The sequence below is a fragment of the Miscanthus floridulus genome, chromosome 11 (assembly GCF_019320115.1).
Source record: "Miscanthus floridulus cultivar M001 chromosome 11, ASM1932011v1, whole genome shotgun sequence".
NCBI classification, from domain to species: Eukaryota; Viridiplantae; Streptophyta; class Magnoliopsida; order Poales; family Poaceae; genus Miscanthus; species Miscanthus floridulus.
The window spans coordinates 25672788-25687173 of record NC_089590.1 but is presented as its reverse complement, the minus strand read 5'-3'; the positions used below and the strand labels follow the sequence as shown (position 1 = coordinate 25687173).

At 45.2% G+C, this 14386-nt stretch overlaps 1 pseudogene; it reads left to right on the top strand.

Annotated features, from left to right (window-relative positions):
• The first annotated feature begins 6129 nt into the window (after positions 1 to 6129).
• On the top strand, positions 6130 to 7302 carry LOC136492917 (uncharacterized; annotated as a pseudogene).
• The last annotated feature ends 7084 nt before the right edge of the window (positions 7303 to 14386 follow it).

The window sequence follows — 14386 nt, the reverse complement described above, 5'->3', positions numbered from 1 at the left end:
AGAAAGAAGTGACATTCCACATGACCCACGTCACCTAGGAGTTCCATTGGGTGCATCCAAAATGATTTCCTATCCTATGGTACGTTCGACGCAAACCGTGCACCTATCTTGCATCAATATTAGCACTATCTCTAAACAGAAAGAAGTGACATTCCATATGACCCACGTCACCTAGGAGTTCCATTGGGTGCTTCCAAAATTATTTCCTATCCTATGGTACGTTCGATGCAAACCGTGCACCTATCTTGCATCAAGATTAGCACAATGTCCAAACGTACCAAAATGAGCTACCACTTGAGCCTCGTCACCTAGTGGTACCATTGGGTGCGACCAAAACGATTTCGGAGCCTATGGTACGTCTAGTGCAAACCATGCACCTATCTTGCACCGACGCTAACACTACTTCCAAATAGAAAGAGGAGAGATACCACATGACCCACATCACCAAGGAGGTCCATTGGGAGCTTCAAAAATGATTTCCAAGCCTTTGGTACGTTTGACGCAAACCGTGCACTTATCTTGCGTCAAGATTAGCACTATCTCTCAACGAACCGAAACGAGCTTCCACTTGAGCCTCGTCACCTAGTGGTACCATCGGGTGCGACCAAAATGATTTTTGAGCTTATGGTACGTCTAGTGCAAACCATGCACCTCTCTTGCACCGACGCTAACACTACCTCCAAACTAAAAGAAGAGAGATTCCACATGATCCACGTCACCAAGGAGCTCCATCGGGTGCATGCAAAATGATTTCCAAGCCTATGTTACGCTCGACGCAAACCGTGCACCTATCTTGCATCAAGATTAGCACTATCTCTAAACAGAAAGAAGTGACATTCCACATGACCCACGTCACCTAGGAGTTCCATTGGATGCATCCAAAATGATTTCCTATCCTATGGTACGTTCGACGCAAACCGTGCACCTATCTTGCATCAATATTAGCACTATGTCCAAATGTACCGAAATGAGCTACCACTTGAGGCTCGTCACCTAGTGGTACCATTGGGTGTGACCAAAATGATTTCTGAGCCTATGGTACGTCTAGTGCAAACCATGCACCTATCTTGCACCGATGCTAACACTACCTCCAAATGGAAAGAAGATAGATTCCACATGACCCACATCACCAAGGAGGTCCATTGGGTGCATCAAAAATGATTTCCTAACCTATGGTACGTTCGACGCAAACCATGCACCTATCTTGCGTCAAGATTAGCACTATGTCCAAACGTACCAAAATGAGCTTCCACTTGAGTCTCGTCACCTAGTGCTACCATCGGGTACGACCATAACGATTTTTGTGCCTATGGTGCGTCTAGTGCAAACCATGCACCTATCTTGCACCGACGCTAACACTACCTCCAAACAGAAAGAAGAGAGATTCCACATGACCCACGTCACCAAGGAGCTCCATCGGGTGCATGCAAAATGATTTCTGAGCCTATGTTACACTCGACGCAAACCGTGCACCTATCTTGCGTTAAGATTAGCACTATCTCTAAACGAAAAGATGCAACATTCCACATGACCCACATCACCTAGGAGTTCCATTGGGTGCATCCAAAATGATTTCCTATCCTATGGTACGTTCGACGCAAACCATGCCCCTATCTTGCATCAAGATTAGCACAATGTCCAAACGTACCAAAATCAGCTACCACTTGAGCCTCGTCACCTGGTGGTACCATCAGGTGCGACCAAAACGATTTCTGAGCCTATGGTACGTCTAGTGCAAACCATGCACCTATCTTGCACCGACGCTAACACTACCTCCAAACAGAAAGAGGAGAGATTCCACATGACCCACATCACCAAGGAGGTCCATTGGGAGCATCAAAAATGATTTCCTAGCCTATGGTACGTTCGACGCAAACCGTGCACTTATCTTAGCGTCAAGATTAGCACTATCTCTCAACGGACCAAAACGAGCTCCACTTGAGCCTCGTCACCTAGTGGTACCATCGGTTGTGTCCAAAACGATCTTAGAGCTATAGTACATCTAGCGCAAACCATGCACCTAGCTTGCTCCGACACTAACACTGTCTCCAAACGGAAAGATGTGAGATTCCACATAACCCACGTCACCTAGGAGTTCCATTGGGTGCATCCAAAATGATTTCCTAGCCTATGGTATGTTTGACACAAACCGTGCACCTATCTTGCGTCAAGATTAGCACTATCTCCAAATGTACCAAAATGAGCTTCCACTTGAGCCTCGTCACCTAGTGGTACCATCGGGTGCGACCAAAACAATTTCTGAGCCTATGGTACGTCTAGTGTAAACCATGCACCTATCTTGCACCGACGCTAACACTACCTCCAAACGAAAAGAAGAAAGATTTCACATGACCCACATCACCAAGGAGGTTCATTGGGTGCATCAAAAATGATTTCCTAGCCTATGGTATGTTCGACGCAAACTGTGCACCTATCTTGCGTCAAGATTAGCACTATGTCCAAACATACCGAAATGAGCTTCCACTTGAGCCTCGTCACCTAGTGGTACCATCGAGTGTGACCAAAACGATTTTTGAGCCTATGGTACGTCTAGTGCAAACCATGCACCTATCTTGCACCGACGCTAACACTAACTCCAAACGAAAAGAAGAGAGATTCCACATGACCCACATCACCAAGGAGCTCCATCAGGTGCATGCAAAATGATTTCCGAGCCTATGTTATGTTCGACGCAAACCGTGCACCTATCTTGCATCAAGATTAGCACTATCTCCAAATGTACCGAAATGAGCTTCCACTTGAGCTTCGTCACCTAGTGGTACCATCGGGTGCGACCAAAATGATTTTTGAGCCTACGGTACATCTAGTGCAAACCATGCACCTATCTTGCACCGACGCTAACACTACCTCCAAACAGAAAAGAAGAGAGATTCCACATGACCCACGTCACCAAGGAGCTCCATCGGGTGCATGCAAAATGATTTCCGAGCCTTTGTTATGCTCGACGCAAACCGTGCACCTATCTTGCGTCAAGATTAGCACTATCTCTAAATGGAAAGAAGTGACATTCCACATGACCCACATCACCTAGGAGTTCCATTGGGTGCATCCAAAATGATTTCCTATCCTATGGTACGTTCGACGCAAACCGTGCAACTATCTTGCATCAAGATTAGCACAATGTCCAAACGTACCAAAACAAGCTACCACTTGAGCCTCATCACCTAGTGGTACCATCAGGTGCGACCAAAACGATTTCTAAGCCTATGGTACGTCTAGTGCAAATCATGCACCAATCTTGCACCGACGCTAACACTACCTCCAAACAGAAAGAGGAGAGATTCCACATGACCCACATCACCAAGGAGGTCCATTGGGTGCATCAAAAATGATTTCCTTGCCTATCGTATGTTTGACGCAAACCATGCACTTACCTTGCGTCAAGATTAGCACTATCTCTCAACGGACCGAAACGAGCTTCCACTTGAGCCTCGTCACCTAGTGGTACAATTGGTTGCGTCCAAAACGATCTCAGAGCCTATGGTCATCCCTTCCATGGATACAACCACACCTGCTGCACAACAAGGTCCGATGACAAGAGCTCGAGCACGACAACTTAATTATCAGGTAAAGTCGTTCCTCGCTGTTCATACAAACTCGTCTCAGAATTGGATGCTACTAAATCATGGTGATGATTGTCTTATTCTTAGGAATGTTGGTCAATACTCCATTGCCTCATGTTTAGACCCCACGATGAGGATGGAGCAGCCGAACAAGTGGGAATCATCATTAATGGGGCGCGTAGCTCATCTCAAGACAGCAGGGGACACTCCATCAAAAGTACCATAACTCCTTGATACGAGATCCAATGAAGCTGGTTTTTGACTTGTTGGAAAGAGCGCGTCGTCCTCTTTCACATGGGTCCAACCCCACTATCAAAATCTACCGAAGCTGTGCGCAGCAAGCCAAAGGATGTAGAGACCTACAGCTTGGGCTTGGGCCTTGTACTGACTACAGCCCTTTGAGGGACGCCCAGATTAGGGTTTCCCACTCCCCCTTGTGCTCTCCTCCTTATAAATAGAGCCAGCAGCCATCAGAATGAGGGTGGGTTTTGTTTAGATGCAAGATAGCTGCTGCTTCTTCCTTGTAAACGCGTGTGTCGGCTAGACCACCCGATTTGCTTGTTTCAAGACCCCAACTTGTGATTTAGATTCAGCCTTTGGCTTAAATCCGTGAGTTATTTGCTTGTTCATCTTGTTCTTGCTTGTTCTCGGTTGCTTGCAGGTTCTTGGTGTTCTTGGCACGGCAAGAACATCACAATCGGAGCCGGTGTACCTATTGCTAAGGCGCAGCAACCTTGTGGTCGTTGTAGTCGGACAGCCAACGTCGAATCCTCCCCAAATCGAGTTTATCCACACTCACCAAAAGATCAGGAACAACCCCTTGTCCCATCATGTGGTAATCAGAGCAAGGTTCTTTGGTGAGTGATTTACCGTTCATTACTTTACCTATAGTCCAGAAATATAAAAATAGGATAGAACTAAAATTCCAAACACAAGTTTGAGCCTTGCTAATCTGCTTAGTTCTTTGCTTGTTGAGTTTGTGCTTTACATCGTGGTGTCAAGTGCTGGTTCTTAGGTTCTAATCCTTTAGAGTTTCGAGTTCTTGTCACGTTTTAGTCACCACACAATCCGCTGTTGCCTTTCCCCCCACTTCAGCCGCTGCAATCTCCACCAATACCACCACCACCACCACCAAAAGCACCGCTGCTCTCTCCACCTTTTCGCTGAAACCCTCACCACCATCACCTTCAGCCGCGCCTACACAAACACTACCTTATGCACCTATCCTTTTGGTGCAAATCTGAGTACACTCAGTTCTAAAAATAAGAGAGTTCAAATTGCATATTTGTACTACTTGTTGCAATCCTTATCCCTAGTAAAAGAAAGTCTATGCTACTTGCTGCATTCTTGTTATAATCATATTGCAAAAGTTCAGTTTGTGCTACTTGTCGAAAAGAAAAGAAAAGAAAAGAAAATAGAAAAGAAAAAGAAAGGAAAAGGAGGAAAGAAAGAAAGAAAGAAAGAAAAAAAGAAGGGTTAAGTTGATGCTATTTACTCTCATCATTTCCATTGTTTGCTACTGTCCGGTGACAACATTTGTGTCTAGGCTCGTGTCTCTAGCATGGGTTAGCCTAGGACCAGCACGATACTATCTTTGAACACTCATTTAACTTGCATTGACTAACGTGGTTCCAGCTGTACCTTGATTTTTTTAAGCCACCTATAGCTCCACAAATTATCTACAACATCACAGGGTTCTACTTGCTACTACTTGTGTTGTTCTTATCGTCGCCAACACCATCTGCATAGCAAGGTAAGGACATGTAAGAACTCGGTTGCACATGCTGAGAGAATGAAAATTGTTGCCACCTAATTCAGTTAGTTGGTAGGACATATTTTCTTGTGATTCCCTTGCTACATACTAACCATGGCAGGAGAAGGTGAAAGGACCCCTCCACAATCACCTCGATCAAAAGCCTTGCTGCAACACTTTGAACGCAAAGTGAGGCTCCATGCTGAACACCTTGATGAGGATGTTCGTGTCACCAATGAGCGCCTTGGTCAATTGGAGACGGCTCAGATTGAGACCAACACCAAGTTGGCTTCCTTGGAAGGCACTCTTGGTTCTGTTAATACATCTCTTGTAGGTGTCTTGGAGCGATTGGAGAGGATGGAACAGAATTGCTGTGATGGTTTCAAACGACGCAATCACAACAACAACAACACCATGGGCAGTGCTACTGGTCATGATGAAGAAGAATATACAGCGGACACTGAGCTTGATGAGGAGCTGAATGGTCATCGACGCATCGAACAACATCGCCGCTGCCATGAGACAGGTCCTCGCCGACCACGGCAAGAGGTACGTGCCGATGACTCATTTGGCAAGATTAAATTCACCATACTTGCTTTTGATGGGAGGTATAATCCTGATATGTACCTTAGTTGGGAATTAGCTGTTGATCAAAAATTTACTTGCCATGATTTCCCTAAGGACAAACGTGTTAGGGCTGCAACTAGTGAGTTTACTAACTTTGCCTCTGTTTGGTGGTCTGAATACCATCGTAAGAACCCAAATAACACACCAACTTGGGATGCTTTGAAACGGGTCATGCGGGCCAGATTTGTTCCTTCTTATTATGCCCGTGATCTTTTACATAAGTTGCAACAATTGAGGCAAGGATCCAAATCTGTAGAAGAGTACTATCAAGAGCTACAAATGGGTATGCTTCGTTGCGGGCTAGAGGAAAATGAGGATGGTGCCATAGCTAGATTTATGGGTGGGCTGAACCGAGAGATTTAGGACATTCTAGCTTATAAGGAATATAATTCTATTAATCGTTTATTTCACCTTGCTTGTAAAGCTGAACGAGAAGTGCAGGGACGACGAGCTAGCATGAGGGCTAACATTCCTACAGGTCGTGCTAGCCCATGGACACTCTCCAATGCTACTGCACCGTCAACGCGTGCACCCCCACAATCTTCCTCGACCATCAAGCCACGCTCCTCTACAACAAATTCTGTACCATGCCCAAGTGAACCAACTAGAGGAGCAATGGCTACATCTGCCAAGAGTTCATCCTCGGTGGTATCCACAGGGAGAACAAGGGATATTCAGTGCTTACGCTGCAAAGGATATGGCCACGTACGCAAGGATTGCCCAAGCACACGTGTGATGGTTGTGCGAGCTGATGGTGGGTATTCCTCTGCTAGTGATTTTGATGAAGAAACATATGCTTTGCTTGCTGCTAACAATGTAGCGGAAGGAGATGATTTCCAACAAGACGAAGAGCACATTGGGGCTGAAGCTGCTGAGCACTATGAGAGCCTCGTGGTGCAGCGGGTGCTAAGTGCCCAAATGGAGAGGGCTGAACAAAATCAGCGCCACACTTTGTTTCAAACCAAGTGTGTGATCAAGGAACGCTCTTGCCGTGTGATCATAGATGGAGGAAGCTGCAACAACTTGGCAAGTGCTGAAATGGTGGAGAAGCTTTCATTGAGCACAAAACCACACCCGCAGCCTTACTACATTCAGTGGCTTAACAGCAGCGGCAAGGTGAAGGTAACCCGATTGGTAAGGGTAGAGTTTGCCATTGGTTCTTATCATGATTCCATTGACTGCGATGTTGTGCCTATGCAAGCATGCTCTATGTTGTTAGGTAGACCATGGCAGTTTGATAAAGATTCCTTGCACTCTGGTAAAACAAATCAATACTCTTTTGTGCATAATGACAAGAAGATTGTGTTGCACCCCATGTCCCCTGAGTCTATTCTAAGAGATGAACTTGCTAGATCTAGCAAACTTAAGAATCAGGCTGTTGCTAGTGAAAATCAGATTGTCGCTAATGAACTTGAGAAACATAAGAAGAAGTCTAGCAAATCTGTTCATCATAATAAAAATGAGATCAAGCTGAAAGGCTCTTGTTACTTTGCCACCAAATCTGATTTGGATGAGATTGATGCTAGTACTACTATTTGCTATGCTTTGGTTTGCAAAGAAACTTTATTTTCACTCGAAGATACATCTATTTCTTTGCCTCCTGCTGTCACTAATCTTTTGCAGGAGTATGCCGATGTTTTTCCAAAGGAGGTACCACCGGGGCTGCCACCAATTCGAGGGATTGAACACCAGATTGACCTCATCCCTGGGGCTTCCTTGCCTAATCGTGCGCCGTATAGGACCAACCCAGACGAGACAAAAGAGATTCAGAGACAAGTACAAGAATTGCTCAACAAAGGTTATGTGCGTGAGTCTCTTAGCCCTTGTGCCGTTCCAGTGCTTTTAGTTCCTAAGAAGGATGGATTATGGCGCATGTGTGTTGATTGTAGAGCGATAAACAACATCACAATCAGATATCGTCATCCTATTCCAAGGTTAGATGATATGCTTGATGAATTGAGTGGCTCAATTGTGTTCTCTAAAATTGATTTGCGTAGTGGTTACCACCAGATTCATATGAAGCTAGGAGATGAATGGAAAACAGCGTTTAAAACTAAGTTTGGTTTATATGAATGGCTTGTCATGCCCTTTGGATTGACTAATGCACCCAGCACTTTCATGAGATTAATGAACGAGGTTTTACGCTCTTTTATTGGCAGATTTGTAGTGGTATACTTTGATGACATCTTGATATATAGTAGATCATTAGAGGAACATCTTGATCATTTGCGTGCCGTTTTCAATGCTCTACGGGATGCACACTTGTTTGGCAATCTTGAGAAGTGCACCTTTTGCACAGATCGAGTCTCTTTTCTTGGATATGTTGTGACACCGTAGGGAATCAAAGTTGATCAAGCCAAGGTTGAGGCCATACACAGCTGGCCTGTTCCCTGCACGGTCACACAAGTGCGGAGTTTTCTAGGACTTGCTGGTTTCTACCGTCGATTTGTGAAGGACTTCAGCACCATTGCAGCCCCGCTACATGAACTCACCAAGAAGGGTGCAACCTTCACTTGGGCTGCAGCCCAACAGGATGCTTTCAACACGCTCAAAGATAAGTTAACTCATGCACCGTTACTCCAACTTCCTGATTTCAACAAAACCTTTGAGCTTGAATGTGATGCTAGTGGAATTGGGTTGGGTGGTGTGCTGTTACAAGAGGGAAAACCTGTGGCGTATTTCAGTGAAAAGTTGAGTGGCCCTAGTTTGAACTATTCTACTTATGATAAGGAATTGCTTGCTCTAGTTCGGACTTTGGAAACATGGCAGCATTATTTGTGGCCCAAAGAGTTTGTCATACATTCTGATCATGAATCATTGAAACACATCCGTAGTCAAGCAAAACTGAACCGTAGACATGCCAAGTGGGTTGAATTCATCGAGTCCTTTCCTTATGTCATTAAACACAAAAAGGGGAAGGAAAATATAATTGCTGATGCTTTGTCTAGACGTTACAACATGCTTTCACAACTTGACTTTAAAATCTTTGGTTTGGAAACTATTAAGGAACAATATGCACATGACAATGATTTCAAAGATGTATTGCTGAATTGCCAAGAGGGGAAAACATGGAACAGATTCGTCCTCACCGACAGGTTTGTCTTTAGAGCTAACAAGCTATGCATTCCAGCTAGCTCCGTGCGTTTGTTATTGTTGCAGGAAGCGCATGGAGGAGGACTCATGGGACATTTTGGTGTGAAAAAGACAGTGGACATCCTTGCTGGTCATTTCTTTTGGCCCAAGATGAGGAGAGATGTGGAGAGGTTCGTTGCTCGCTGCACAACATGCCAGAAAGCTAAGTCACAGCTTAATCCTCATGGTTTATACATGCCTCTTCCTATTCCAAGTGCACCATGGGAAGATATTTCAATGGACTTTGTTTTAGGACTGCCTAGAACAAAGAAGGGGAGGGATAGTGTGTTTGTTGTTGTGGACAGATTTTCTAAAATGGCACATTTCATACCATGTCATAAGAGCGATGATGCTACACATGTTGCTAATTTGTTCTTTCATGAGATTGTTCGATTGCACGGTGTGCCTAACACCATTGTTTCTAATCGGGATGCAAAATTTCTTAGTCATTTTTGGAGAACTTTGTGGGCTAAGCTAGGGACTAAGCTTTTATTTTCCACTACTTATCATCCCCAAACTGATGGACAAACTGAGGTTGTCAATAAAACATTATCTACTTTGCTTAGGGTTGTTTTGAAAAAGAACATAAAAATGTGGGAAGAGTGCTTGCCTCATGTTGAGTTTGCTTATAATCGTTCACAGCATTCTACCACTAAGAAAAGCCCTTTTGAGATAGTTTATGGGTTTGTGCCACGTGCTCCTATTGATTTGTTACCTCTTCCGACCTCGGAGCGAGTGAACTTTGATGCTAAACAACGTGCTGAACTGATCTTAAAATTGTATGAAACCACTAAAGAGAAAATAGAGTGCATGAATGCAAAGTATAAACTAGCTGGTAGCAAAGGGAAGAAACATGTCATTTTTGAACCTGGTGATCTAGTTTGGCTCCATTTGAGAAAAGATAGGTTCCCTGATTTGCGAAAGTCTAAGTTGCTGCCTAGAGCCGATGGTCCTTTTAAAGTGTTAGAAAGGATTAATGATAATGCGTACAAACTTGAGCTACCTGCAGCTTTTGGGGTTAGCCCCACATTTAACATTACAGATTTGAAGCCATATTTGGGAGAAGAGGATGAACTAGAGTCGAGGACGACTCAAATGCAAGAAGGGGAGGATGATGAGGACATCCCTTCCATGGATACAACCACACCTGCTGCACAACAAGGTCCGATGACAAGAGCTCGAGCACGACAACTTAATTATCAGGTAAAGTCGTTCCTCGCTGTTCATACAAACTCGTCTCAGAATTGGATGCTACTAAATCATGGTGATGATTGTCTTATTCTTAGGAATGTTGGTCAAGACTCCATTGCCTTATGTTTAGACCCCATGATGAGGATGGAGCAGCCGAACAAGTGGGAATCATCATTAATGGGGCGCGCAGCTCATCTCAAGATAGCAGGGGACACTCCATCAAAAGTACCATAACTCCTTGATACGAGATCCAATGAAGCTGGTTTTTGACTTGTTGGAAAGAGCGCGTCGTCCTCTTTCACATGGGTCCAACCCCACTATCAGAATCTACCGAAGCTGTGCGTAGCAAGCCAAAGGACGCAGAGACCTACAGCTTGGGCTTGGGCCTTGTACTGACTATAGCCCTTTGAGGGACGCCCAGATTAGGGTTTCCCACTCCCCCTTGTGCTCTCCTCCTTATAAATAGAGCTAGCAGCCATCAGAATGAGGGTGGGTTTTGTTTAGATGCAAGATAGCTGCTGCTTCTTCCTTGTAAACGCGTGTGTCGGCTAGACCACCCGATTTGCTTGTTTCAAGACCCCAACTTGTGATTCAGATTCAGCCTTTGGCTTAAATCCATGAGTTATTTACTTATTCATCTTGTTCTTGCTTGTTCTCGGTTGCTTGCAGGTTCTTGGTGTTCTTGGCACGGCAAGAACATCACAATCGGAGCCGGTGTACCTGTTGCAAAGGCGCAGCAACCTTGTGGTCATTGTAGTCGGACAGCCAACGTCGAATCCACCCCAAATCGAGTTTATCCACACTCACCAAAAGATCAGGAACAACCCCTTGTCCCATCACTACCTCCAAATAGAAAGAGGAGAGATTCCACATGACCCATTGGGAGCATCAAAAATGATTTCCTAGCCTATGGTACGTTCGACGCAAACCATGCACTTATCTTGCGTCAAGATTAGCACTATCTCTCAACAGACCGAAACGAGCTTCCACTCGAGCCTCGTCACCTAGTGGTACCATCGGTTGCATCCAAAATGATCTCAGTGCTATGGTACATCTAGCGCAAACCATGCACCTAGCTTGCTCCAACACTAACACTGTCTCCAAACAGAAAGAAGTGAGATTCCACATAACCCACGTCACCTAGGAGTTCCATTGGGTGCATCCAAAATTATTTCCTAGCCTATGGTATGTTCGACGCAAACCGTGCACCTATCATGCGTCAAGATTAGCACTATCTCCAAATGTACCGAAATGAGCTTCCACTTGAGCCTAGTCACCTAGTGGTACCGTCGAGTGTGACCAAAACGATTTCTGAGCCTATAGTACGTCTAGTGCAAACCATGCACCTATCTTGCACCAACGCTAACACTACCTCCAAACGGAAACAAGAAAGATTCCACATGACCCACATCACCAAGGAGGTCCATTGGGTCCATCAAAAATGATTTCCTAGCCTATGGTTCATCCAACGCAAACCGTGCACCTATCTTGCGTCAAGATTATCACTATGTCCAAACGTACCGAAATGAGCTTCCACTTGAGCCTCGTCACCTAGTGGTACCATCGGGTGCGACCAAAATGATTTTTGAGCCTATGGTATGTCTAGTGCAAACCATGCACCTATCTTGCACCGACGCTAACACTACCTCCAAATGAAAAGAAGAGAGATTCCACATGACCCACGTCACCAAGGAGCTCCATCGGGTGCATGCAAAATGATTTTTGAGCCTATGTTACGCTCGACGCAAACCGTCCACCTATCTTGCATCAAGATTAGCACTATCTCTCAATGGAAAGAAGTGACATTCCACATGACCTACATCACCTAGGAGTTCCATTGGGTGCATCCAAAATGATTTCCTATCCTACGGTGCGTTCGACGCAAACCTTGCAACTATCTTGCATCAAGATTAGCACAATGTCCAAACATACCAAAATGAGCTACCACTTGAGCCTCGTCACCTAGTGGTCCCATCGGGTGCGACCAAAACGATTTCTGAGCCTATGGTACATCTAGTGCAAACCATGCACCTATCTTGCACCGACGCTAACACTACCTCTAAATAGAAAGAGGAGAGATTCCACAGGACCCACATCACCAAGGAGGTCCATTGGGTGCATCAAAAATGATTTCCTAGCCAATCGTACATTCGACGCAAACTGTGCACTTATCTTGCGTCAAGATTAGCACTATCTCTCAACGGACCGAAACGAGCTTCCACTTGAACCTCGTCACCTAGTGGTACCATCGGTTGCGTCTAAAATGATCTCAGAGCCTATGGTACGTCTAGCGCAAACCATGCACCTAGCTTGCTCCGACACTAACACTGTCTCCAAACGGAAAGAAGTGAAATTCCACATAACCCACGTCACCTAGGAGTTCCATTGGGTGCATCCAAAATGATTTCCTATCCTATGGTACGTTCGACGCAAACCGTGCACCTATCTTTCGTCAAGATTAGCACTATGTCCAAACGTACTGAAATGAGCTTCCACTTGAACCTCGTCACCTAGTGGTACCATCGGGTGCGACCCAAATGATTTTTGAGCCTATGGTACATCTAGTGCAAACCATGCACCTATCCTGCACCGACGCTAACACTACCTCCAAACAGAAAGAAGAAAGATTCCACATGACCCACATCACCAAGGAGGTCCATTGGGTGCATCAAAAATGATTTCCTTGCCTATCGTACGTTCGACGCAAACCGTGCACCTATCTTGCGTCTAGATTAGCACTATGTCCAAACATACCAAAATGAGCTTCCACTTGAGCCCTGTCACCTAGTGGTGCCATCGGGTGCGACCAAAACGATTTTTGAGCCTATGGTACGTCTAGTGCAAACCATGCACCTATCTTGCACCGACGCTAACACTACCTCCAAACAGAAAGAAGAGAGATTCTACATGACCCACGTCACCAAGGAGCTCCATCGGGTGCATGCAAAATGATTTCTGAGCCTATGTTATGCTCGACGCAAACGATGCACCTATCTTGCATCAAGATTAGCACTATCTCTAAAAGGAAAGAAGTGACATTCCACATGACCCTCGTCACCTAGGAGTTCCATTGGGTGCATCCAAAATGATTTCCTATCCAATGGTACGTTCGACGCAAACCGTGCAACTATCTTGCATCAAGATTACCACAACGTCCAAATGTACCAAAATGAGCTACCACTTGAGCCTCATCACCTAGTGGTACCATTGGGTGCGACCAAAATGATTTCTGAGTCTATGGTACGTCTAGTGCAAACCATGCACCTATCTCGCACCGACACTAACACTACCTCCAAATAGAAAGAGGAGAGATTCCACATGACCCACATCACCAAGGAGGTCCATTGGGTGCATCAAAAATGATTTCCTAGCCTATCGTACGTTCGATGCAAACCGTGCACTTATCTTGCGTCAAGATTAGCACTATCTCTCAACGGACCGAAATGAGCTTCCACTTGAGCCTCGTCACCTAGTGGTACCATCAGGTGCGACCAAAATGATTTTTGAGCCTATGGTACATCTAGTGCAAACCATGCAGCTAGCTTGCACCGACACTAACACTGTCTCGAAACGGAAAGAAGTGAGATTCCACATAACCCACATCACCTAGGAGTTCCATTGGGTGCATCCAAAATGATTTCCTAGCCTATGGTATGTTCGATGCAATCCGTGCACTTATCTTGCGTCAAGATTAGCACTATCTCTAAATGGACCGAAACGAGCTTCCACTTGAGCCTCGTCACCTAGTGGTACCATCGGTTGCGTCCAAAACGATCTCAGAGCCTATGGTACGTCTAGCACAAACCCTGCACCTAGCTTGCTCTGACACTAACACTGTCTCCAAACGGAAAGAAGTAAGATTCCACATAAACCACGTCACTTTGAGTTCCATTGGGTGCATCCAAAATGATTTCCTATCCTATGGTACGTTCGACGCAAACCGTGCACCTATCTTGCGTCAAGATTAGCACTATGTCCAAACGTACCGAAATGAGCTTCCACTTGAGCCTCGTCACCTAGTGGTACCATCGGGTGTGAGCAAAATGATTTTTGAGCCTATGGTACGTCTAGTGCAAACCATGCACCTATCTTGCACCGA